Source organism: Hemiscyllium ocellatum, chromosome 33 (assembly GCF_020745735.1).
Source record: "Hemiscyllium ocellatum isolate sHemOce1 chromosome 33, sHemOce1.pat.X.cur, whole genome shotgun sequence".
Classification (NCBI taxonomy): Eukaryota; Metazoa; Chordata; class Chondrichthyes; order Orectolobiformes; family Hemiscylliidae; genus Hemiscyllium; species Hemiscyllium ocellatum.
Window position 1 is genome coordinate 20,965,860 of NC_083433.1, and position 24,202 is coordinate 20,990,061.

General features: G+C 51.4%; 12 non-coding genes across 12 annotated transcripts; all 12 read left to right on the forward strand.

Moving 5' to 3' along the window:
* The first annotated feature begins 1,395 nt into the window (after nucleotides 1-1,395).
* On the forward strand, nucleotides 1,396-1,586 carry LOC132831890 (U2 spliceosomal RNA). Its single transcript, XR_009646840.1, has one exon. It is a non-coding gene; the product is annotated as a U2 spliceosomal RNA (small nuclear RNA).
* Nucleotides 1,587-3,388: 1,802 nt separating this feature from the next.
* Nucleotides 3,389-3,580, forward strand: LOC132831691 (U2 spliceosomal RNA). Its single transcript, XR_009646645.1, has one exon. It is a non-coding gene; the product is annotated as a U2 spliceosomal RNA (small nuclear RNA).
* A 1,812-nt stretch (nucleotides 3,581-5,392) lies between these two features.
* On the forward strand, nucleotides 5,393-5,584 carry LOC132831692 (U2 spliceosomal RNA). The gene has a single exon (XR_009646646.1). It is a non-coding gene; the product is annotated as a U2 spliceosomal RNA (small nuclear RNA).
* Nucleotides 5,585-7,397: 1,813 nt separating this feature from the next.
* LOC132831693 (U2 spliceosomal RNA) lies at nucleotides 7,398-7,589 on the forward strand. Its single transcript, XR_009646647.1, has one exon. It is a non-coding gene; the product is annotated as a U2 spliceosomal RNA (small nuclear RNA).
* A 1,811-nt stretch (nucleotides 7,590-9,400) lies between these two features.
* On the forward strand, nucleotides 9,401-9,592 carry LOC132831694 (U2 spliceosomal RNA). The gene has a single exon (XR_009646648.1). It is a non-coding gene; the product is annotated as a U2 spliceosomal RNA (small nuclear RNA).
* Nucleotides 9,593-11,401: 1,809 nt separating this feature from the next.
* Nucleotides 11,402-11,593, forward strand: LOC132831695 (U2 spliceosomal RNA). Its single transcript, XR_009646649.1, has one exon. It is a non-coding gene; the product is annotated as a U2 spliceosomal RNA (small nuclear RNA).
* Nucleotides 11,594-13,381: 1,788 nt separating this feature from the next.
* LOC132831879 (U2 spliceosomal RNA) lies at nucleotides 13,382-13,573 on the forward strand. Its single transcript, XR_009646829.1, has one exon. It is a non-coding gene; the product is annotated as a U2 spliceosomal RNA (small nuclear RNA).
* A 1,812-nt stretch (nucleotides 13,574-15,385) lies between these two features.
* Nucleotides 15,386-15,577, forward strand: LOC132831697 (U2 spliceosomal RNA). Its single transcript, XR_009646651.1, has one exon. It is a non-coding gene; the product is annotated as a U2 spliceosomal RNA (small nuclear RNA).
* A 1,809-nt stretch (nucleotides 15,578-17,386) lies between these two features.
* Nucleotides 17,387-17,578, forward strand: LOC132831698 (U2 spliceosomal RNA). Its single transcript, XR_009646652.1, has one exon. It is a non-coding gene; the product is annotated as a U2 spliceosomal RNA (small nuclear RNA).
* A 1,810-nt stretch (nucleotides 17,579-19,388) lies between these two features.
* Nucleotides 19,389-19,580, forward strand: LOC132831699 (U2 spliceosomal RNA). Its single transcript, XR_009646653.1, has one exon. It is a non-coding gene; the product is annotated as a U2 spliceosomal RNA (small nuclear RNA).
* Nucleotides 19,581-21,391: 1,811 nt separating this feature from the next.
* LOC132831700 (U2 spliceosomal RNA) lies at nucleotides 21,392-21,583 on the forward strand. The gene has a single exon (XR_009646654.1). It is a non-coding gene; the product is annotated as a U2 spliceosomal RNA (small nuclear RNA).
* Nucleotides 21,584-23,392: 1,809 nt separating this feature from the next.
* On the forward strand, nucleotides 23,393-23,584 carry LOC132831701 (U2 spliceosomal RNA). Its single transcript, XR_009646655.1, has one exon. It is a non-coding gene; the product is annotated as a U2 spliceosomal RNA (small nuclear RNA).
* Nucleotides 23,585-24,202: the final 618 nt, after the last annotated feature.

Consider the following 24,202-nt stretch of genomic DNA (forward strand, 5'->3'; position numbering starts at 1 on the left):
GTTGTGGGATTTTTAACACAGTCAAATCAGGTTGTGGGATCCATGACTCAGCCAATGTCAAATGGCTATCAGATCAGCCCCCACAGCCCCTTCCCAACCCCCCCACCTCCCCCCTCCAACCCCGAGGCAACAAATTTATCCTAATATTTTCTTGATCAAGAAAGAAATGTCTTTGGTCTGTTTCCTGAATAGAGTGAAAACCCCATCTCTGTTTGTTTCTTCGCAAACTACTGTACGGAAGCGACCTGCTTTAGTAGCTACGTCTGCACGTAAAGATTATTCACGCAGACGATCGCCCAAGGCTGGAACTGGCTTCAGCTCCTGGTGCCACCAGGCAGCCGTACTAACCACTGATCCACTGTGCCACCCGTACGATTTGGAACGATTTGTCATCATTTGCGGTGCAGTAGCGAAACAGTTGTCAGTTTGTCAACTGGGTCGGATTATAATGTTGTCAGCGATCTGCAGCAATGTGAACGGAGATGTCGAATCGAGCTGCTGGTGGTGATGAGGCGCGCTTGCAGCGTGACATGTTTACACGGGGAGATCAGCTCCCTCCCCATTCTCACAGAGAGTCGGATACAAGTAGAGAGGATATTGAAAGTGGACGATAAAGAAAGCGTGCACGGACGTAATTCGCTTTTCGCAACTTTCGGATTGATGCGGAATGCCGAGGAGCGAATCCTGTACGTGAGGGAAACGATGATTGGCATTTATGGGCAATCTACACCAACACAAGGGGAGGCAATGAATAGGATCTTTCCGTCAAGGCCAACATTTCTCGCCCATGCCGAGATCAGCCTGGTGGTGAGCTGCTCTCTCGAACCGCTGCAGTCCAAGTGCTGTCGGTAGCCCCGCGATGCTGTTTGGGCGGGGATTCCGATTTTGACCCGGTAACACCGGAGGAACAAGGACATATTTGCAATTCAGGACAGCGAGTGCCTCGGCGCGGGGGAGAACTTGCGAATGGTGGTGTTCCCGTGGATCTGCTGCCGTCATCCTTCGAGGCTGCGTTGGCCATGGGTTTGCAAGGTGCTGCTGAGGAATTCTGGTGAATCTTGTAGATGCCGGGGGAATGAATGACCCTGCCGGGGGAATGAATGACCCTGCCGCCGCCGCTGTCCCCGATCACCGGGAGGAACCTCTCTGCAGTCGACCTGACGTGCGGTGGCTCCGGCCCGTGCCATCTGATTGGTCGTCAGCGCGACCTACGCGGCTACGTAACAGAAAACCACGGGGAAAGCACAGCGACTGCTGCAGAGTGATCTTCCGGTCTGGTTGGATATCTTGGAAGGAAGGTAGACGGTAAGGGAATAAAGGAACTTTGAATATCATCAAACTGATGGAAAGGATAGTCGGCAAATATGACCTCCACCGTTGGAGTATTAATGTGCTATCGCTTCTCGGCCTTTTGGCTTGGAATATGTGTAGTTTCTGTTCTTATCAGTTTAATCGCTGATATCTCCCGAAGGTGGAGTGTTTGTATTAAATGGATTTTTGGAGCAGGGAGATGGCTTAAGGGCTTGCTCTGTCCTCTCCATGTATCAGCCTGGTATTGCAGTGTTTCCAGGAATGGTGCACCCAACGCTTACCCAAGTTCAAAAGCAGGTGAATGCAATGTGAATCTCTTGCCTTTGCTAGTTTGCCGTGTTGATGGCAGTCAGTGATTGTTGCATCTATTGTCTTTTCAGTTGCAGGAAACTATCGTCTTTTGTTACGGGTTTTCTGTCTTATGAACCTGCTCTGCAGTTACCTGATGAAGGTGCAGCACGCTGAAAGCCAGGACAGGGGTAACCCCAACGTGCTACAGGGAACATTCTGGAACCAGGGGCCTGCCAGGAAGGTAACTTGCCAATTTGAATGAATGGATTTGCCCTTGTCTGCGTTTTTGGGCTTCTGCGGTCGTTCTTGGAACGTATCCACCGATGGTACGGCGGTGGCGGGGGGTGGGGTGACTGCTGTAATTTCATAGAACCCCGTTGGGCTGAACCTGGTGTTGTGGGATTTTTAACACAGTCAAATCAGGTTGTGGGATCCATGACTCAGCCAATGTCAAATGGCTATCAGATCAGCCCCCACAGCCCCTTCCCAACCCCCCGCCTCCCCCTCCAACCCCGAGGCAACAAATTTATCCTAATATTTTCTTGAACAAGAAAGAAATGTCTTTGGTCTGTTTCCTGAATAGAGTGAAACCCCATCTCTGTTTGTTTCTTCGCAAACTACTGTACGGAAGCGACCTGCTTTAGTAGCTACGTCTGCACGTAAAGATTATTCACGCAGACGATCGCCCAAGGCTGGAACTGGCTTCAGCTCCCTGGTGCCACCAGGCAGCCGTACTAACCACTGATCCACTGTGCCACCCGTACGATTTGGAACGATTTGTCATCATTTGCGGTGCAAGTAGCGAAACAGTTGTCAGTTTGTCAACTGGGTCGGATTATAATGTTGTCAGCGATCTGCAGCAATGTGAACGGAGATGTCGAATCGAGCTGCTGGTGGTGATGAGGCGCGCTTGCAGCGTGACATGTTTACACGGGGAGATCAGCTCCCTCCCCATTCTCCACAGAGAGTCGGATACAAGTAGAGAGGATATTGAAAGTGGACGATAAAGAAAGGGGCACGGACGTAATTCGCTTTTCGCAACTTTTCGGATTGATGCGGAATGCCGAGGAGCGAATCCTGTACGTGAGGGAAACGATGATTGGCATTTATGGGCAATCTACACCAACACAAGGGGAGGCAATGAATAGGATCTTTCCGTCAAGGCCAACATTTCTCGCCCATGCCGAGATCAGCCTGGTGGTGAGCTGCTCTCTCGAACCGCTGCAGTCCAAGTGCTGTCGGTAGCCCCGCGATGCTGTTTGGGCGGGGATTCCCGATTTTGACCCGGTAACACCGGAGGAACAAGGACATATTTGCAATTCAGGACAGCGAGTGCCTCGGCGCGGGGGAGAACTTGCGAATGGTGGTGTTCCCGTGGATCTGCTGCCGTCATCCTTCGAGGCTGCGTTGGCCATGGGTTTACAAGGTGCTGCCTGAGGAATTCTGGTGAATCTTGTAGATGCCGGGGGAATGAATGACCCTGCCGGGGAATGAATGACCCTGCCGCCGCTGTCCCCGATCACCGGGAGAAACCTCTCTGCAGTCGACCTGACGTGCGGTGGCTCCGGCCCGTGCCATCTGATTGGTCGTCAGCGCGACCTACGCGGCTACGTAACAGAAAACCACGGGTAAAGCACAGCGACTGCTGCAGAGTGATCTTCCGGTCTGGTTGGATATCTTGGAAGGAAGGTAGACGGTAAGGGAATAAAGGAACTTTGAATATCATCAAACTGATGGAAAGGATAGTCGGCAAATATGACCTCCACCGTTGGAGTATTAATGTGCTATCGCTTCTCGGCCTTTTGGCTTGGAATATGTGTAGTTTCTGTTCTTATCAGTTTAATCGCTGATATCTCCCGAAGGTGGGAGTGTTTGTATTAAATGGATTTTTGGAGCAGGGAGATGGCTTAAGGGCTTGCTCTGTCCTCTCCATGTATCAGCCTGGTATTGCAGTGTTTCCAGGAATGGTGCACCCAACGCTTACCCAAGTTCAAAAGCAGGTGAATGCAATGTGAATCTCTTGCCTTTGCTAGTTTGCCGTGTTGATGGCAGTCAGTGATTGTTGCATCTATTGTCTTTTCAGTTGCAGGAAACTATCGTCTTTTGTTACGGGTTTTCTGTCTTATGAACCTGCTCTGCAGTTACCTGATGAAGGTGCAGCACGCTGAAAGCCAGGACAGGGGTAACCCCAACGTGCTACAGGGAACATTCTGGAACCAGGGGCCTGCCAGGAAGGTAACTTGCCAATTTGAATGAATGGATTTGCCCTTGTCTGCCGTTTTGGGCTTCTGCGGTCGTTCTTGGAACGTATCCCACCGATGGTACGGCGGTGGCGGGGGGTGGGGTGACTGCTGTAATTTCAAAGAACCCCGTTGGGCTGAACCCTGGTGTTGTGGGATTTTTAACACAGTCAAATCAGGTTGTGGGATCCCATGACTCAGCCAATGTCAAATGGCTATCAGATCAGCCCCCACAGCCCCTTCCCAACCCCCCCACCTCCCCCTCCAACCCCGAGGCAACAAATTTATCCTAATATTTTCTTGAACAAGAAAGAAATGTCTTTGGTCTGTTTCCTGAATAGAGTGAAACCCCCATCTCTGTTTGTTTCTTCGCAAACTACTGTACGGAAGCGACCTGCTTTAGTAGCTACGTCTGTACGTAAAGATTATTCACGCAGACGATCGCCCAAGGCTGGAACTGGCTTCAGCTCCCTGGTGCCACCAGGCAGCCGTACTAACCACTGATCCACTGTGCCACCCGTACGATTTGGAACGATTTGTCATCATTTGCGGTGCAAGTAGCGAAACAGTTGTCAGTTTGTCAACTGGGTCGGATTATAATGTTGTCAGCGATCTGCAGCAATGTGAACGGAGATGTCGAATCGAGCTGCTGGTGGTGATGAGGCGCGCTTGCAGCGTGACATGTTTACACGGGGAGATCAGCTCCCTCCCCATTCTCCACAGAGAGTCGGATACAAGTAGAGAGGATATTGAAAGTGGAAGATAAAGAAAGGGTGCACGGACGTAATTCGCTTTTCGCAACTTTTCGGATTGATGCGGAATGCCGAGGAGCGAATCCTGTACGTGAGGGAAACGATGATTGGCATTTATGGGCAATCTACACCAACACAAGGGGAGGCAATGAATAGGATCTTTCCGTCAAGGCCAACATTTCTCGCCCATGCCGAGATCAGCCTGGTGGTGAGCTGCTCTCTCGAACCGCTGCAGTCCAAGTGCTGTCGGTAGCCCCGCGATGCTGTTTGGGCGGGGATTCCCGATTTTGACCCGGTAACACCGGAGGAACAAGGACATATTTGCAATTCAGGACAGCGAGTGCCTCGGCGCGGGGGAGAACTTGCGAATGGTGGTGTTCCCGTGGATCTGCTGCCGTCATCCTTCGAGGCTGCGTTGGCCATGGGTTTGCAAGGTGCTGCCTGAGGAATTCTGGTGAATCTTGTAGATGCCGGGGGAATGAATGACCCTGCCGGGGGAATGAATGACCCTGCCGCCGCCGCTGTCCCCGATCACCGGGAGAAACCTCTCTGCAGTCGACCTGACGTGCGGTGGCTCCGGCCCGTGCCATCTGATTGGTCGTCAGCGCGACCTACGCGGCTACGTAACAGAAAACCACGGGTAAAGCACAGCGACTGCTGCAGAGTGATCTTCCGGTCTGGTTGGATATCTTGGAAGGAAGGTAGACGGTAAGGGAATAAAGGAACTTTGAATATCATCAATCTGATGGAAAGGATAGTCGGCAAATATGACCTCCACCGTTGGAGTTTTAATGTGCTATCGCTTCTCGGCCTTTTGGCTTGGAATATGTGTAGTTTCTGTTCTTATCAGTTTAATCGCTGATATCTCCCGAAGGTGGGAGTGTTTGTATTAAATGGATTTTTGGAGCAGGGAGATGGCTTAAGGGCTTGCTCTGTCCTCTCCATGTATCAGCCTGGTATTGCAGTGTTTCCAGGAATGGTGCACCCAACGCTTACCCAAGTTCAAAAGCAGGTGAATGCAATGTGAATCTCTTGCCTTTGCTAGTTTGCCGTGTTGATGGCAGTCAGTGATTGTTGCATCTATTGTCTTTTCAGTTGCAGGAAACTATCGTCTTTTGTTACGGGTTTTCTGTCTTATGAACCTGCTCTGCAGTTACCTGATGAAGGTGCAGCACGCTGAAAGCCAGGACAGGGGTAACCCCAACGTGCTACAGGGAACATTCTGGAACCAGGGGCCTGCCAGGAAGGTAACTTGCCAATTTGAATGAATGGATTTGCCCTTGTCTGCCGTTTTGGGCTTCTGCGGTCGTTCTTGGAACGTATCCCACCGATGGTACGGCGGTGGCGGGGGGTGGGGTGACTGCTGTAATTTCAAAGAACCCCGTTGGGCTGAACCCTGGTGTTGTGGGATTTTTAACACAGTCAAATCAGGTTGTGGGATCCCATGACTCAGCCAATGTCAAATGGCTATCAGATCAGCCCCCACAGCCCCTTCCCAACCCCCCCCGCCTCCCCCCCCAACCCCGAGGCAACAAATTTATCCTAATATTTTCTTGAACAAGAAAGAAATGTCTTTGGTCTGTTTCCTGAATAGAGTGAAACCCCCATCTCTGTTTGTTTCTTCGCAAACTACTGTACGGAAGCGACCTGCTTTAGTAGCTACGTCTGCACGTAAAGATTATTCACGCAGACCATCGCCCAAGGCTGGAACTGGCTTCAGCTCCCTGGTGCCACCAGGCAGCCGTACTAACCACTGATCCACTGTGCCACCCGTACGATTTGGAACGATTTGTCATCATTTGCGGTGCAAGTAGCGAAACAGTTGTCAGTTTGTCAACTGGGTCGGATTATAATGTTGTCAGCGATCTGCAGCAATGTGAACGGAGATGTCGAATCGAGCTGCTGGTGGTGATGAGGCGCGCTTGCAGCGTGACATGTTTACACGGGGAGATCAGCTCCCTCCCCATTCTCCACAGAGAGTCGGATACAAGTAGAGAGGATATTGAAAGTGGACGATAAAGAAAGGGTGCACGGACGTAATTCGCTTTTCGCAACTTTTCGGATTGATGCGGAATGCCGAGGAGCGAATCCTGTACGTGAGGGAAACGATGATTGGCATTTATGGGCAATCTACACCAACACAAGGGGAGGCAATGAATAGGATCTTTCCGTCAAGGCCAACATTTCTCGCCCATGCCGAGATCAGCCTGGTGGTGAGCTGCTCTCTCGAACCGCTGCAGTCCAAGTGCTGTCGGTAGCCCCGCGATGCTGTTTGGGCGGGGATTCCCGATTTTGACCCGGTAACACCGGAGGAACAAGGACATATTTGCAATTCAGGACAGCGAGTGCCTCGGCGGGGGGAGAACTTGCGAATGGTGGTGTTCCCGTGGATCTGCTGCCGTCATCCTTCGAGGCTGCGTTGGCCATGGGTTTACAAGGTGCTGCCTGAGGAATTCTGGTGAATCTTGTAGATGCCGGGGGAATGAATGACCCTGCCGGGGGAATGAATGACCCTGCCGCCGCCGCTGTCCCCCGATCACCGGGAGAAACCTCTCTGCAGTCGACCTGACGTGCGGTGGCTCCGGCCCGTGCCATCTGATTGGTCGTCAGCGCGACCTACGCGGCTACGTAACAGAAAACCACGGGGAAAGCACAGCGACTGCTGCAGAGTGATCTTCCGGTCTGGTTGGATATCTTGGAAGGAAGGTAGACGGTAAGGGAATAAAGGAACTTTGAATATCATCAAACTGATGGAAAGGATAGTCGGCAAATATGACCTCCACCGTTGGAGTATTAATGTGCTATCGCTTCTCGGCCTTTTGGCTTGGAATATGTGTAGTTTCTGTTCTTATCAGTTTAATCGCTGATATCTCCCGAAGGTGGGAGTGTTTGTATTAAATGGATTTTTGGAGCAGGGAGATGGCTTAAGGGCTTGCTCTGTCCTCTCCATGTATCAGCCTGGTATTGCAGTGTTTCCAGGAATGGTGCACCCAACGCTTACCCAAGTTCAAAAGCAGGTGAATGCAATGTGAATCTCTTGCCTTTGCTAGTTTGCCGTGTTGATGGCAGTCAGTGATTGTTGCATCTATTGTCTTTTCAGTTGCAGGAAACTATCGTCTTTTGTTACGGGTTTTCTGTCTTATGAACCTGCTCTGCAGTTACCTGATGAAGGTGCAGCACGCTGAAAGCCAGGACAGGGGTAACCCCAACGTGCTACAGGGAACATTCTGGAACCAGGGGCCTGCCAGGAAGGTAACTTGCCAATTTGAATGAATGGATTTGCCCTTGTCTGCCGTTTTGGGCTTCTGCGGTCGTTCTTGGAACGTATCCCACCGATGGTACGGCGGTGGCGGGGGGTGGGGTGACTGCTGTAATTTCAAAGAACCCCGTTGGGCTGAAACCTGGTGTTGTGGGATTTTTAACACAGTCAAATCAGGTTGTGGGATCCCATGACTCAGCCAATGTCAAATGGCTATCAGATCAGCCCCACAGCCCCTTCCCAACCCCCCCACCTCCCCCTCCAACCCCGAGGCAACAAATTTATCCTAATATTTTCTTGAACAAGAAAGAAATGTCTTTGGTCTGTTTCCTGAATAGAGTGAAACCCCCATCTCTGTTTGTTTCTTCGCAAACTACTGTACGGAAGCGACCTGCTTTAGTAGCTACGTCTGTACGTAAAGATTATTCACGCAGACGATCGCCCAAGGCTGGAACTGGCTTCAGCTCCCTGGTGCCACCAGGCAGCCGTACTAACCACTGATCCACTGTGCCACCCGTACGATTTGGAACGATTTGTCATCATTTGCGGTGCAAGTAGCGAAACAGTTGTCAGTTTGTCAACTGGGTCGGATTATAATGTTGTCAGCGATCTGCAGCAATGTGAACGGAGATGTCGAATCGAGCTGCTGGTGGTGATGAGGCGCGCTTGCAGCGTGACATGTTTACACGGGGAGATCAGCTCCCTCCCCATTCTCCACAGAGAGTCGGATACAAGTAGAGAGGATATTGAAAGTGGACGATAAAGAAAGGGTGCACGGACGTAATTCGCTTTTCGCAACTTTTCGGATTGATGCGGAATGCCGAGGAGCGAATCCTGTACGTGAGGGAAACGATGATTGGCATTTATGGGCAATCTACACCAACACAAGGGGAGGCAATGAATAGGATCTTTCCGTCAAGGCCAACATTTCTCGCCCATGCCGAGATCAGCCTGGTGGTGAGCTGCTCTCTCGAACCGCTGCAGTCCAAGTGCTGTCGGTAGCCCCGCGATGCTGTTTGGGCGGGGATTCCCGATTTTGACCCGGTAACACCGGAGGAACAAGGACATATTTGCAATTCAGGACAGCGAGTGCCTCGGCGCGGGGGAGAACTTGCGAATGGTGGTGTTCCCGTGGATCTGCTGCCGTCATCCTTCGAGGCTGCGTTGGCCATGGGTTTGCAAGGTGCTGCCTGAGGAATTCTGGTGAATCTTGTAGATGCCGGGGGAATGAATGACCCTGCCGGGGGAATGAATGACCCTGCCGCCGCCGCTGTCCCCGATCACCGGGAGAAACCTCTCTGCAGTCGACCTGACGTGCGGTGGCTCCGGCCCGTGCCATCTGATTGGTCGTCAGCGCGACCTACGCGGCTACGTAACAGAAAACCACGGGGAAAGCACAGCGACTGCTGCAGAGTGATCTTCCGGTCTGGTTGGATATCTTGGAAGGAAGGTAGACGGTAAGGGAATAAAGGAACTTTGAATATCATCAAACTGATGGAAAGGATAGTCGGCAAATATGACCTCCACCGTTGGAGTATTAATGTGCTATCGCTTCTCGGCCTTTTGGCTTGGAATATGTGTAGTTTCTGTTCTTATCAGTTTAATCGCTGATATCTCCCGAAGGTGGGAGTGTTTGTATTAAATGGATTTTTGGAGCAGGGAGATGGCTTAAGGGCTTGCTCTGTCCTCTCCATGTATCAGCCTGGTATTGCAGTGTTTCCAGGAATGGTGCACCCAACGCTTACCCAAGTTCAAAAGCAGGTGAATGCAATGTGAATCTCTTGCCTTTGCTAGTTTGCCGTGTTGATGGCAGTCAGTGATTGTTGCATCTATTGTCTTTTCAGTTGCAGGAAACTATCGTCTTTTGTTACGGGTTTTCTGTCTTATGAACCTGCTCTGCAGTTACCTGATGAAGGTGCAGCACGCTGAAAGCCAGGACAGGGGTAACCCAACGTGCTACAGGGAACATTCTGGAACCAGGGGCCTGCCAGGAAGGTAACTTGCCAATTTGAATGAATGGATTTGCCCTTGTCTGCCGTTTTGGGCTTCTGCGGTCGTTCTTGGAACGTATCCCACCGATGGTACGGCGGTGGCGGGGGGTGGGGTGACTGCTGTAATTTCAAAGAACCCCGTTGGGCTGAACCCTGGTGTTGTGGGATTTTTAACACAGTCAATCAGGTTGTGGGATCCCATGACTCAGCCAATGTCAAATGGCTATCAGATCAGCCCCCACAGCCCCTTCCCAACCCCCCCGCCTCCCCCCCCAACCCCGAGGCAACAAATTTATCCTAATATTTTCTTGAACAAGAAAGAAATGTCTTTGGTCTGTTTCCTGAATAGAGTGAAACCCCCATCTCTGTTTGTTTCTTCGCAAACTACTGTACGGAAGCGACCTGCTTTAGTAGCTACGTCTGCACGTAAAGATTATTCACGCAGACCATCGCCCAAGGCTGGAACTGGCTTCAGCTCCCTGGTGCCACCAGGCAGCCGTACTAACCACTGATCCACTGTGCCACCCGTACGATTTGGAACGATTTGTCATCATTTGCGGTGCAAGTAGCGAAACAGTTGTCAGTTTGTCAACTGGGTCGGATTATAATGTTGTCAGCGATCTGCAGCAATGTGAACGGAGATGTCGAATCGAGCTGCTGGTGGTGATGAGGCGCGCTTGCAGCGTGACATGTTTACACGGGGAGATCAGCTCCCTCCCCATTCTCCACAGAGAGTCGGATACAAGAAGAGAGGATATTGAAAGTGGACGATAAAGAAAGGGTGCACGGACGTAATTCGCTTTTCGCAACTTTTCGGATTGATGCGGAATGCCGAGGAGCGAATCCTGTACGTGAGGGAAACGATGATTGGCATTTATGGGCAATCTACACCAACACAAGGGGAGGCAATGAATAGGATCTTTCCGTCAAGGCCAACATTTCTCGCCCATGCCGAGATCAGCCTGGTGGTGAGCTGCTCTCTCGAACCGCTGCAGTCCAAGTGCTGTCGGTAGCCCCGCGATGCTGTTTGGGCGGGGATTCCGATTTTGACCCGGTAACACCGGAGGAACAAGGACATATTTGCAATTCAGGACAGCGAGTGCCTCGGCGCGGGGGAGAACTTGCGAATGGTGGTGTTCCCGTGGATCTGCTGCCGTCATCCTTCGAGGCTGCGTTGGCCATGGGTTTGCAAGGTGCTGCCTGAGGAATTCTGGTGAATCTTGTAGATGCCGGGGGAATGAATGACCCTGCCGGGGGAATGAATGACCCTGCCGCCGCCGCTGTCCCCGATCACCGGGAGAAACCTCTCTGCAGTCGACCTGACGTGCGGTGGCTCCGGCCCGTGCCATCTGATTGGTCGTCAGCGCGACCTACGCGGCTACGTAACAGAAAACCACGGGGAAAGCACAGCGACTGCTGCAGAGTGATCTTCCGGTCTGGTTGGATATCTTGGAAGGAAGGTAGACGGTAAGGGAATAAAGGAACTTTGAATATCATCAAACTGATGGAAAGGATAGTCGGCAAATATGACCTCCACCGTTGGAGTATTGATGTGCTATCGCTTCTCGGCCTTTTGGCTTGGAATATGTGTAGTTTCTGTTCTTATCAGTTTAATCGCTGATATCTCCCGAAGGTGGGAGTGTTTGTATTAAATGGATTTTTGGAGCAGGGAGATGGCTTAAGGGCTTGCTCTGTCCTCTCCATGTATCAGCCTGGTATTGCAGTGTTTCCAGGAATGGTGCACCCAACGCTTACCCAAGTTCAAAAGCAGGTGAATGCAATGTGAATCTCTTGCCTTTGCTAGTTTGCCGTGTTGATGGCAGTCAGTGATTGTTGCATCTATTGTCTTTTCAGTTGCAGGAAACTATCGTCTTTTGTTACGGGTTTTCTGTCTTATGAACCTGCTCTGCAGTTACCTGATGAAGGTGCAGCACGCTGAAAGCCAGGACAGGGGTAACCCCAACGTGCTACAGGGAACATTCTGGAACCAGGGGCCTGCCAGGAAGGTAACTTGCCAATTTGAATGAATGGATTTGCCCTTGTCTGCCGTTTTGGGCTTCTGCGGTCGTTCTTGGAACGTATCCCACCGATGGTACGGCGGTGGCGGGGGGTGGGGTGACTGCTGTAATTTCAAAGAACCCCGTTGGGCTGAAACCTGGTGTTGTGGATTTTTAACACAGTCAAATCAGGTTGTGGGATCCCATGACTCAGCCAATGTCAAATGGCTATCAGATCAGCCCCCACAGCCCCTTCCCAACCCCCCCACCCCCCCCCCAACCCCGAGGCAACAAATTTATCCTAATATTTTCTTGAACAAGAAAGAAATGTCTTTGGTCTGTTTCCTGAATAGAGTGAAACCCCCATCTCTGTTTGTTTCTTCGCAAACTACTGTACGGAAGCGACCTGCTTTAGTAGCTACGTCTGTACGTAAAGATTATTCACGCAGACGATCGCCCAAGGCTGGAACTGGCTTCAGCTCCCTGGTGCCACCAGGCAGCCGTACTAACCACTGATCCACTGTGCCACCCGTACGATTTGGAACGATTTGTCATCATTTGCGGTGCAAGTAGCGAAACAGTTGTCAGTTTGTCAACTGGGTCGGATTATAATGTTGTCAGCGATCTGCAGCAATGTGAACGGAGATGTCGAATCGAGCTGCTGGTGGTGATGAGGCGCGCTTGCAGCGTGACATGTTTACACGGGGAGATCAGCTCCCTCCCCATTCTCCACAGAGAGTCGGATACAAGTAGAGAGGATATTGAAAGTGGACGATAAAGAAAGGGTGCACGGACGTAATTCGCTTTTCGCAACTTTTCGGATTGATGCGGAATGCCGAGGAGCGAATCCTGTACGTGAGGGAAACGATGATTGGCATTTATGGGCAAGCTACACCAACACAAGGGGAGGCAATGAATAGGATCTTTCCGTCAAGGCCAACATTTCTCGCCCATGCCGAGATCAGCCTGGTGGTGAGCTGCTCTCTCGAACCGCTGCAGTCCAAGTGCTGTCGGTAGCCCCGCGATGCTGTTTGGGCGGGGATTCCCGATTTTGACCCGGTAACACCGGAGGAACAAGGACATATTTGCAATTCAGGACAGCGAGTGCCTCGGGGGGGGGAGAACTTGCGAATGGTGGTGTTCCCGTGGATCTGCTGCCGTCATCCTTCGAGGCTGCGTTGGCCATGGGTTTGCAAGGTGCTGCCTGAGGAATTCTGGTGAATCTTGTAGATGCCGGGGGAATGAATGACCCTGCCGCCGCCGCTGTCCCCGATCACCGGGAGAAACCTCTCTGCAGTCGACCTGACGTGCGGTGGCTCCGGCCCGTGCCATCTGATTGGTCGTCAGCGCGACCTACGCGGCTACGTAACAGAAAACCACGGGGAAAGCACAGCGACTGCTGCAGAGTGATCTTCCGGTCTGGTTGGATATCTTGGAAGGAAGGTAGACGGTAAGGGAATAAAGGAACTTTGAATATCATCAAACTGATGGAAAGGATAGTCGGCAAATATGACCTCCACCGTTGGAGTATTGATGTGCTATTGCTTCTCGGCCTTTTGGCTTGGAATATGTGTAGTTTCTGTTCTTATCAGTTTAATCGCTGATATCTCCCGAAGGTGGGAGTGTTTGTATTAAATGGATTTTTGGAGCAGGGAGATGGCTTAAGGGCTTGCTCTGTCCTCTCCATGTATCAGCCTGGTATTGCAGTGTTTCCAGGAATGGTGCACCCAACGCTTACCCAAGTTCAAAAGCAGGTGAATGCAATGTGAATCTCTTGCCTTTGCTAGTTTGCCGTGTTGATGGCAGTCAGTGATTGTTGCATCTATTGTCTTTTCAGTTGCAGGAAACTATCGTCTTTTGTTACGGGTTTTCTGTCTTATGAACCTGCTCTGCAGTTACCTGATGAAGGTGCAGCACGCTGAAAGCCAGGACAGGGGTAACCCCAACGTGCTACAGGGAACATTCTGGAACCAGGGGCCTGCCAGGAAGGTAACTTGCCAATTTGAATGAATGGATTTGCCCTTGTCTGCCGTTTTGGGCTTCTGCGGTCGTTCTTGGAACGTATCCCACCGATGGTACGGCGGTGGCGGGGGGTGGGGTGACTGCTGTAATTTCAAAGAACCCCGTTGGGCTGAAACCTGGTGTTGTGGGATTTTTAACACAGTCAAATCAGGTTGTGGGATCCCATGACTCAGCCAATGTCAAATGGCTATCAGATCAGCCCCCACAGCCCCTTCCCAACCCCCCCGCCTCCCCCCCCAACCCCGAGGCAACAAATTTATCCTAATATTTTCTTGAACAAGAAAGAAATGTCTTTGGTCTGTTTCCTGAATAGAGTGAAACCCCCATCTCTGTTTGTTTCTTCGCAAACTACTGTACGGAAGCGACCTGCTTTAGTAGCTACGTCTGTACGTAAAGATTATTCACGCAGACGATCGCCCAAGGCTGGAACTGGCTTCAGCTCCCTGGTGCCACCAGGCAGCCGTACTAACCACTGATCCACTGTGCCACCCGTACGATTTGGAACGATTTGTCATCATTTGCGGTGCAAGTAGCGAAACAGTTGTCAGTTTGTCAACTGGGTCGGATTATAATGTTGTCAGCGATCTGCAGCAATGTGAACGGAGATGTCGAATCGAGCTGCTGGTGGTGATGAGGCGCGCTTGCAGCGTGACATGTTTACACGGGGAGATCAGCTCCCTCCCCATTCTCCACAGAGAGTCGGATACAAGTAGAGAGGATATTGAAAGTGGACGATAAAGAAAGGGTGCACGGACGTAATTCGCTTTTCGCAACTTTTCGGATTGATGCGGAATGCCGAGGAGCGAATCCTGTACGTGAGGGAAACGATGATTGGCATTTATGGGCAAGCTACACCAACACAAGGGGAGGCAATGAATAGGATCTTTCCGTCAAGGCCAACATTTCTCGCCCATGCCGAGATCAGCCTGGTGGTGAGCTGCTCTCTCGAACCGCTGCAGTCCAAGTGCTGTCGGTAGCCCCGCGATGCTGTTTGGGCGGGGATTCCCGATTTTGACCCGGTAACACCGGAGGAACAAGGACATATTTGCAATTCAGGACAGCGAGTGCCTCGGCGGGGGGGAGAACTTGCGAATGGTGGTGTTCCCGTGGATCTGCTGCCGTCATCCTTCGAGGCTGCGTTGGCCATGGGTTTGCAAGGTGCTGCCTGAGGAATTCTGGTGAATCTTGTAGATGCCGGGGGAATGAATGACCCTGCCGGGGGAATGAATGACCCTGCCGCCGCCGCTGTCCCCGATCACCGGGAGAAACCTCTCTGCAGTCGACCTGACGTGCGGTGGCTCCGGCCCGTGCCATCTGATTGGTCGTCAGCGCGACCTACGCGGCTACGTAACAGAAAACCACGGGGAAAGCACAGCGACTGCTGCAGAGTGATCTTCCGGTCTGGTTGGATATCTTGGAAGGAAGGTAGACGGTAAGGGAATAAAGGAACTTTGAATATCATCAAACTGATGGAAAGGATAGTCGGCAAATATGACCTCCACCGTTGGAGTATTAATGTGCTATCGCTTCTCGGCCTTTTGGCTTGGAATATGTGTAGTTTCTGTTCTTATCAGTTTAATCGCTGATATCTCCCGAAGGTGGGAGTGTTTGTATTAAATGGATTTTTGGAGCAGGGAGATGGCTTAAGGGCTTGCTCTGTCCTCTCCATGTATCAGCCTGGTATTGCAGTGTTTCCAGGAATGGTGCACCCAACGCTTACCCAAGTTCAAAAGCAGGTGAATGCAATGTGAATCTCTTGCCTTTGCTAGTTTGCCGTGTTGATGGCAGTCAGTGATTGTTGCATCTATTGTCTTTTCAGTTGCAGGAAACTATCGTCTTTTGTTACGGGTTTTCTGTCTTATGAACCTGCTCTGCAGTTACCTGATGAAGGTGCAGCACGCTGAAAGCCAGGACAGGGGTAACCCCAACGTGCTACAGGGAACATTCTGGAACCAGGGGCCTGCCAGGAAGGTAACTTGCCAATTTGAATGAATGGATTTGCCCTTGTCTGCCGTTTTGGGCTTCTGCGGTCGTTCTTGGAACGTATCCCACCGATGGTACGGCGGTGGCGGGGGGTGGGGTGACTGCTGTAATTTCAAAGAACCCCGTTGGGCTGAAACCTGGTGTTGTGGGATTTTTAACACAGTCAAATCAGGTTGTGGGATCCCATGACTCAGCCAATGTCAAATGGCTATCAGATCAGCCCCCACAGCCCCTTCCCAACCCCCCCACCTCCCCCTCCAACCCCGAGGCAACAAATTTATCCTAATATTTTCTTGAACAAGAAAGAAATGTCTTTGGTCTGTTTCCTGAATAGAGTGAAACCCCCATCTCTGTTTGTTTCTTCGCAAACTACTGTACGGAAGCGACCTGCTTTAGTAGCTACGTCTGTACGTAAAGATTATTCACGCAGACGATCGCCCAAGGCTGGAACTGGCTTCAGCTCCCTGGTGCCACCAGGCAGCCGTACTAACCACTGATCCACTGTGCCACCCGTACGATTTGGAACGATTTGTCATCATTTGCGGTGCAAGTAGCGAAACAGTTGTCAGTTTGTCAACTGGGTCGGATTATAATGTTGTCAGCGATCTGCAGCAATGTGAACGGAGATGTCGAATCGAGCTGCTGGTGGTGATGAGGCGCGCTTGCAGCGTGACATGTTTACACGGGGAGATCAGCTCCCTCCCCATTCTCCACAGAGAGTCGGATACAAGTAGAGAGGATATTGAAAGTGGACGATAAGAAAGGGTGCACGGACGTAATTCGCTTTTCGCAACTTTTCGGATTGATGCGGAATGCCGAGGAGCGAATCCTGTACGTGAGGGAAACGATGATTGGCATTTATGGGCAATCTACACCAACACAAGGGGAGGCAATGAATAGGATCTTTCCGTCAAGGCCAACATTTCTCGCCCATGCCGAGATCAGCCTGGTGGTGAGCTGCTCTCTCGAACCGCTGCAGTCCAAGTGCTGTCGGTAGCCCCGCGATGCTGTTTGGGCGGGGATTCCCGATTTTGACCCGGTAACACCGGAGGAACAAGGACATATTTGCAATTCAGGACAGCGAGTGCCTCGGCGGGGGGAGAACTTGCGAATGGTGGTGTTCCCGTGGATCTGCTGCCGTCATCCTTCGAGGCTGCGTTGGCCATGGGTTTGCAAGGTGCTGCCTGAGGAATTCTGGTGAATCTTGTAGATGCCGGGGGAATGAATGACCCTGCCGGGGAATGAATGACCCTGCCGCCGCCGCTGTCCCCGATCACCGGGAGAAACCTCTCTGCAGTCGACCTGACGTGCGGTGGCTCCGGCCCGTGCCATCTGATTGGTCGTCAGCGCGACCTACGCGGCTACGTAACAGAAAAGCACGGGGAAAGCACAGCGACTGCTGCAGAGTGATCTTCCGGTCTGGTTGGATATCTTGGAAGGAAGGTAGACGGTAAGGGAATAAAGGAACTTTGAATATCATCAAACTGATGGAAAGGATAGTCGGCAAATATGACCTCCACCGTTGGAGTATTAATGTGCTATCGCTTCTCGGCCTTTTGGCTTGGAATATGTGTAGTTTCTGTTCTTATCAGTTTAATCGCTGATATCTCCCGAAGGTGGGAGTGTTTGTATTAAATGGATTTTTGGAGCAGGGAGATGGCTTAAGGGCTTGCTCTGTCCTCTCCATGTATCAGCCTGGTATTGCAGTGTTTCCAGGAATGGTGCACCCAACGCCTACCCAAGTTCAAAAGCAGGTGAATGCAATGTGAATCTCTTGCCTTTGCTAGTTTGCCGTGTTGATGGCAGTCAGTGATTGTTGCATCTATTGTCTTTTCAGTTGCAGGAAACTATCGTCTTTTGTTACGGGTTTTCTGTCTTATGAACCTGCTCTGCAGTTACCTGATGAAGGTGCAGCACGCTGAAAGCCAGGACAGGGGTAACCCCAACGTGCTACAGGGAACATTCTGGAACCAGGGCCTGCCAGGAAGGTAACTTGCCAATTTGAATGAATGGATTTGCCCTTGTCTGCCGTTTTGGGCTTCTGCGGTCGTTCTTGGAACGTATCCCACCGATGGTACGGCGGTGGCGGGGGGTGGGGTGACTGCTGTAATTTCAAAGAACCCCGTTGGGCTGAACCTGGTGTTGTGGGATTTTTAACACAGTCAAATCAGGTTGTGGGATCCCATGACTCAGCCAATGTCAAATGGCTATCAGATCAGCCCCCACAGCCCCTTCCCAACCCCCCCCGCCCCCCCCCCCAACCCCGAGGCAACAAATTTATCCTAATATTTTCTTGAACAAGAAAGAAATGTCTTTGGTCTGTTTCCTGAATAGAGTGAAACCCCCATCTCTGTTTGTTTCTTCGCAAACTACTGTACGGAAGCGACCTGCTTTAGTAGCTACGTCTGCACGTAAAGATTATTCACGCAGACGATCGCCCAAGGCTGGAACTGGCTTCAGCTCCCTGGTGCCACCAGGCAGCCGTACTAACCACTGATCCACTGTGCCACCCGTACGATTTGGAACGATTTGTCATCATTTGCGGTGCAAGTAGCGAAACAGTTGTCAGTTTGTCAACTGGGTCGGATTATAATGTTGTCAGCGATCTGCAGCAATGTGAACGGAGATGTCGAATCGAGCTGCTGGTGGTGATGAGGCGCGCTTGCAGCGTGACATGTTTACACGGGGAGATCAGCTCCCTCCCCATTCTCCACAGAGAGTCGGATACAAGTAGAGAGGATATTGAAAGTGGACGATAAAGAAAGGGTGCACGGACGTAATTCGCTTTTCGCAACTTTTCGGATTGATGCGGAATGCCGAGGAGCGAATCCTGTACGTGAGGGAAACGATGATTGGCATTTATGGGCAATCTACACCAACACAAGGGGAGGCAATGAATAGGATCTTTCCGTCAAGGCCAACATTTCTCGCCCATGCCGAGATCAGCCTGGTGGTGAGCTGCTCTCTCGAACCGCTGCAGTCCAAGTGCTGTCGGTAGCCCCGCGATGCTGTTTGGGCGGGGATTCCCGATTTTGACCCGGTAACACCGGAGGAACAAGGACATATTTGCAATTCAGGACAGCGAGTGCCTCGGCGCGGGGGAGAACTTGCGAATGGTGGTGTTCCCGTGGATCTGCTGCCGTCATCCTTCGAGGCTGCGTTGGCCATGGGTTTGCAAGGTGCTGCCTGAGGAATTCTGGTGAATCTTGTAGATGCCGGGGGAATGAATGACCCTGCCGGGGGAATGAATGACCCTGCCGCCGCCGCTGTCCCCGATCACCGGGAGAAACCTCTCTGCAGTCGACCTGACGTGCGGTGGCTCCGGCCCGTGCCATCTGATTGGTCGTCAGCGCGACCTACGCGGCTACGTAACAGAAAACCACGGGTAAAGCACAGCGACTGCTGCAGAGTGATCTTCCGGTCTGGTTGGATATCTTGGAGGAAGGTAGACGGTAAGGGAATAAAGGAACTTTGAATATCATCAAACTGATGGAAAGGATAGTCGGCAAATATGACCTCCACCGTTGGAGTATTAATGTGCTATCGCTTCTCGGCCTTTTGGCTTGGAATATGTGTAGTTTCTGTTCTTATCAGTTTAATCGCTGATATCTCCCGAAGGTGGGAGTGTTTGTATTAAATGGATTTTTGGAGCAGGGAGATGGCTTAAGGGCTTGCTCTGTCCTCTCCATGTATCAGCCTGGTATTGCAGTGTTTCCAGGAATGGTGCACCCAACGCCTACCCAAGTTCAAAAGCAGGTGAATGCAATGTGAATCTCTTGCCTTTGCTAGTTTGCCGTGTTGATGGCAGTCAGTGATTGTTGCATCTATTGTCTTTTCAGTTGCAGGAAACTATCGTCTTTTGTTACGGGTTTTCTGTCTTATGAACCTGCTCTGCAGTTACCTGATGAAGGTGCAGCACGCTGAAAGCCAGGACAGGGGTAACCCCAAAGTGCTACAGGGAACATTCTGGAACCAGGGGCCTGCCAGGAAGGTAACTTGCCAATTTGAATGAATGGATTTGCCCTTGTCTGCCGTTTTGGGCTTCTGCGGTCGTTCTTGGAACGTATCCCACCGATGGTACGGCGGTGGCGGGGGGTGGGGTGACTGCTGTAATTTCAAAGAACCCCGTTGGGCTGAACCCTGGTGTTGTGGGATTTTTAACACAGTCAAATCAGGTTGTGGGATCCCTGACTCAGCCAATGTCAAATGGCTATCAGATCAGCCCCCACAGCCCCTTCCCAACCCCCCCGCCTCCCCCTCCAACCCCGAGGCAACAAATTTATCCTAATATTTTCTTGAACAAGAAAGAAATGTCTTTGGTCTGTTTCCTGAATAGAGTGAAACCCCCCATCTCTGTTTGTTTCTTCGCAAACTACTGTACGGAAGCGACCTGCTTTAGTAGCTACGTCTGTACGTAAAGATTATTCACGCAGACGATCGCCCAAGGCTGGAACTGGCTTCAGCTCCCTGGTGCCACCAGGCAGCCGTACTAACCACTGATCCACTGTGCCACCCGTACGATTTGGAACGATTTGTCATCATTTGCGGTGCAAGTAGCGAAACAGTTGTCAGTTTGTCAACTGGGTCGGATTATAATGTTGTCAGCGATCTGCAGCAATGTGAACGGAGATGTCGAATCGAGCTGCTGGTGGTGATGAGGCGCGCTTGCAGCGTGACATGTTTACACGGGAGATCAGCTCCCTCCCCATTCTCCACAGAGAGTCGGATACAAGTAGAGAGGATATTGAAAGTGGACGATAAAGAAAGGGTGCACGGACGTAATTCGCTTTTCGCAACTTTTCGGATTGATGCGGAATGCCGAGGAGCGAATCCTGTACGTGAGGGAAACGATGATTGGCATTTATGGGCAATCTACACCAACACAAGGGGAGGCAATGAATAGGATCTTTCCGTCAAGGCCAACATTTCTCGCCCATGCCGAGATCAGCCTGGTGGTGAGCTGCTCTCTCGAACCGCTGCAGTCCAAGTGCTGTCGGTAGCCCCGCGATGCTGTTTGGGCGGGGATTCCCGATTTTGACCCGGTAACACCGGAGGAACAAGGACATATTTGCAATTCAGGACAGCGAGTGCCTCGGCGCGGGGGAGAACTTGCGAATGGTGGTGTTCCCGTGGATCTGCTGCCGTCATCCTTCGAGGCTGCGTTGGCCATGGGTTTGCAAGGTGCTGCCTGAGGAATTCTGGTGAATCTTGTAGATGCCGGGGGAATGAATGACCCTGCCGGGGGAATGAATGACCCTGCCGCCGCCGCTGTCCCCGATCACCGGGAGAAACCTCTCTGCAGTCGACCTGACGTGCGGTGGCTCCGGCCCGTGCCATCTGATTGGTCGTCAGCGCGACCTACGCGGCTACGTAACAGAAAACCACGGGGAAAGCACAGCGACTGCTGCAGAGTGATCTTCCGGTCTGGTTGGATATCTTGGAAGGAAGGTAGACGGTAAGGGAATAAAGGAACTTTGAATATCATCAAACTGATGGAAAGGATAGTCGGCAAATATGACCTCCACCGTTGGAGTATTAATGTGCTATCGCTTCTCGGCCTTTTGGCTTGGAATATGTGTAGTTTCTGTTCTTATCAGTTTAATCGCTGATATCTCCCGAAGGTGGGAGTGTTTGTATTAAATGGATTTTTGGAGCAGGGAGATGGCTTAAGGGCTTGCTCTGTCCTCTCCATGTATCAGCCTGGTATTGCAGTGTTTCCAGGAATGGTGCACCCAACGCTTACCCAAGTTCAAAAGCAGGTGAATGCAATGTGAATCTCTTGCCTTTGCTAGTTTGCCGTGTTGATGGCAGTCAGTGATTGTTGCATCTATTGTCTTTTCAGTTGCAGGAAACTATCGTCTTTTGTTACGGGTTTTCTGTCTTATGAACCTGCTCTGCAGTTACCTGATGAAGGTGCAGCACGCTGAAAGCCAGGACAGGGGTAACCCCAACGTGCTACAGGGAACATTCTGGAACCAGGGGCCTGCCAGGAAGGTAACTTGCCAATTTGAATGAATGGATTTGCCCTTGTCTGCCGTTTTGGGCTTCTGCGGTCGTTCTTGGAACGTATCCCACCGATGGTACGGCGGTGGCGGGGGGTGGGGTGACTGCTGTAATTCAAAGAACCCCGTTGGGCTGAACCCTGGTGTTGTGGGATTTTTAACACAGTCAAATCAGGTTGTGGGATCCCATGACTCAGCCAATGTCAAATGGCTATCAGATCAGCCCCCACAGCCCCTTCCCAACCCCCCCCCCCCCCCCCCAACCCCGAGGCAACAAATTTATCCTAATATTTTCTTGAACAAGAAAGAAATGTCTTTGGTCTGTTTCCTGAATAGAGTGAAACCCCCATCTCTGTTTGTTTCTTCGCAAACTACTGTACGGAAGCGACCTGCTTTAGTAGCTACGTCTGCACGTAAAGATTATTCACGCAGACGATCGCCCAAGGCTGGAACTGGCTTCAGCTCCCTGGTGCCACCAGGCAGCCGTACTAACCACTGATCCACTGTGCCACCCGTACGATTTGGAACGATTTGTCATCATTTGCGGTGCAAGTAGCGAAACAGTTGTCAGTTTGTCAACTGGGTCGGATTATAATGTTGTCAGCGATCTGCAGCAATGTGAACGGAGATGTCGAATCGAGCTGCTGGTGGTGATGAGGCGCGCTTGCAGCGTGACATGTTTACACGGGAGATCAGCTCCCTCCCCATTCTCCACAGAGAGTCGGATACAAGTAGAGAGGATATTGAAAGTGGACGATAAAGAAAGGGTGCACGGACGTAATTCGCTTTTCGCAACTTTTCGGATTGATGCGGAATGCCGAGGAGCGAATCCTGTACGTGAGGGAAACGATGATTGGCATTTATGGGCAATCTACACCAACACAAGGGGAGGCAATGAATAGGATCTTTCCGTCAAGGCCAACATTTCTCGCCCATGCCGAGATCAGCCTGGTGGTGAGCTGCTCTCTCGAACCGCTGCAGTCCAAGTGCTGTCGGTAGCCCCGCGATGCTGTTTGGGCGGGGATTCCCGATTTTGACCCGGTAACACCGGAGGAACAAGGACATATTTGCAATTCAGGACAGCGAGTGCCTCGGCGCGGGGGAGAACTTGCGAATGGTGGTGTTCCCGTGGATCTGCTGCCGTCATCCTTCGAGGCTGCGTTGGCCATGGGTTTGCAAGGTGCTGCCTGAGGAATTCTGGTGAATCTTGTAGATGCCGGGGGAATGAATGACCCTGCCGGGGGAATGAATGACCCTGCCGCCGCCGCTGTCCCCGATCACCGGGAGAAACCTCTCTGCAGTCGACCTGACGTGCGGTGGCTCCGGCCCGTGCCATCTGATTGGTCGTCAGCGCGACCTACGCGGCTACGTAACAGAAAACCACGGGGAAAGCACAGCGACTGCTGCAGAGTGATCTTCCGGTCTGGTTGGATATCTTGGAAGGAAGGTAGACGGTAAGGGAATAAAGGAACTTTGAATATCATCAAACTGATGGAAAGGATAGTCGGCAAATATGACCTCCACCGTTGGAGTATTAATGTGCTATCGCTTCTCGGCCTTTTGGCTTGGAATATGTGTAGTTTCTGTTCTTATCAGTTTAATCGCTGATATCTCCCGAAGGTGGGAGTGTTTGTATTAAATGGATTTTTGGAGCAGGGAGATGGCTTAAGGGCTTGCTCTGTCCTCTCCATGTATCAGCCTGGTATTGCAGTGTTTCCAGGAATGGTGCACCCAACGCTACCCAAGTTCAAAAGCAGGTGAATGCAATGTGAATCTCTTGCCTTTGCTAGTTTGCCGTGTTGATGGCAGTCAGTGATTGTTGCATCTATTGTCTTTTCAGTTGCAGGAAACTATCGTCTTTTGTTACGGGTTTTCTGTCTTATGAACCTGCTCTGCAGTTACCTGATGAAGGTGCAGCACGCTGAAAGCCAGGACAGGGGTAACCCCAACGTGCTACAGGGAACATTCTGGAACCAGGGGCCTGCCAGGAAGGTAACTTGCCAATTTGAATGAATGGATTTGCCCTTGTCTGCCGTTTTGGGCTTCTGCGGTCGTTCTTGGAACGTATCCCACCGATGGTACGGCGGTGGCGGGGGGTGGGGTGACTGCTGTAATTTCAAAGAACCCCGTTGGGCTGAACCCTGGTGTTGTGGGATTTTTAACACAGTCAAATCAGGTTGTGGGATCCCATGACTCAGCCAATGTCAAATGGCTATCAGATCAGCCCCCACAGCCCCTTCCCAACCCCCCCACCTCCCCCTCCAACCCCGAGGCAACAAATTTATCCTAATATTTTCTTGAACAAGAAAGAAATGTCTTTGGTCTGTTTCCTGAATAGAGTGAAACCCCCATCT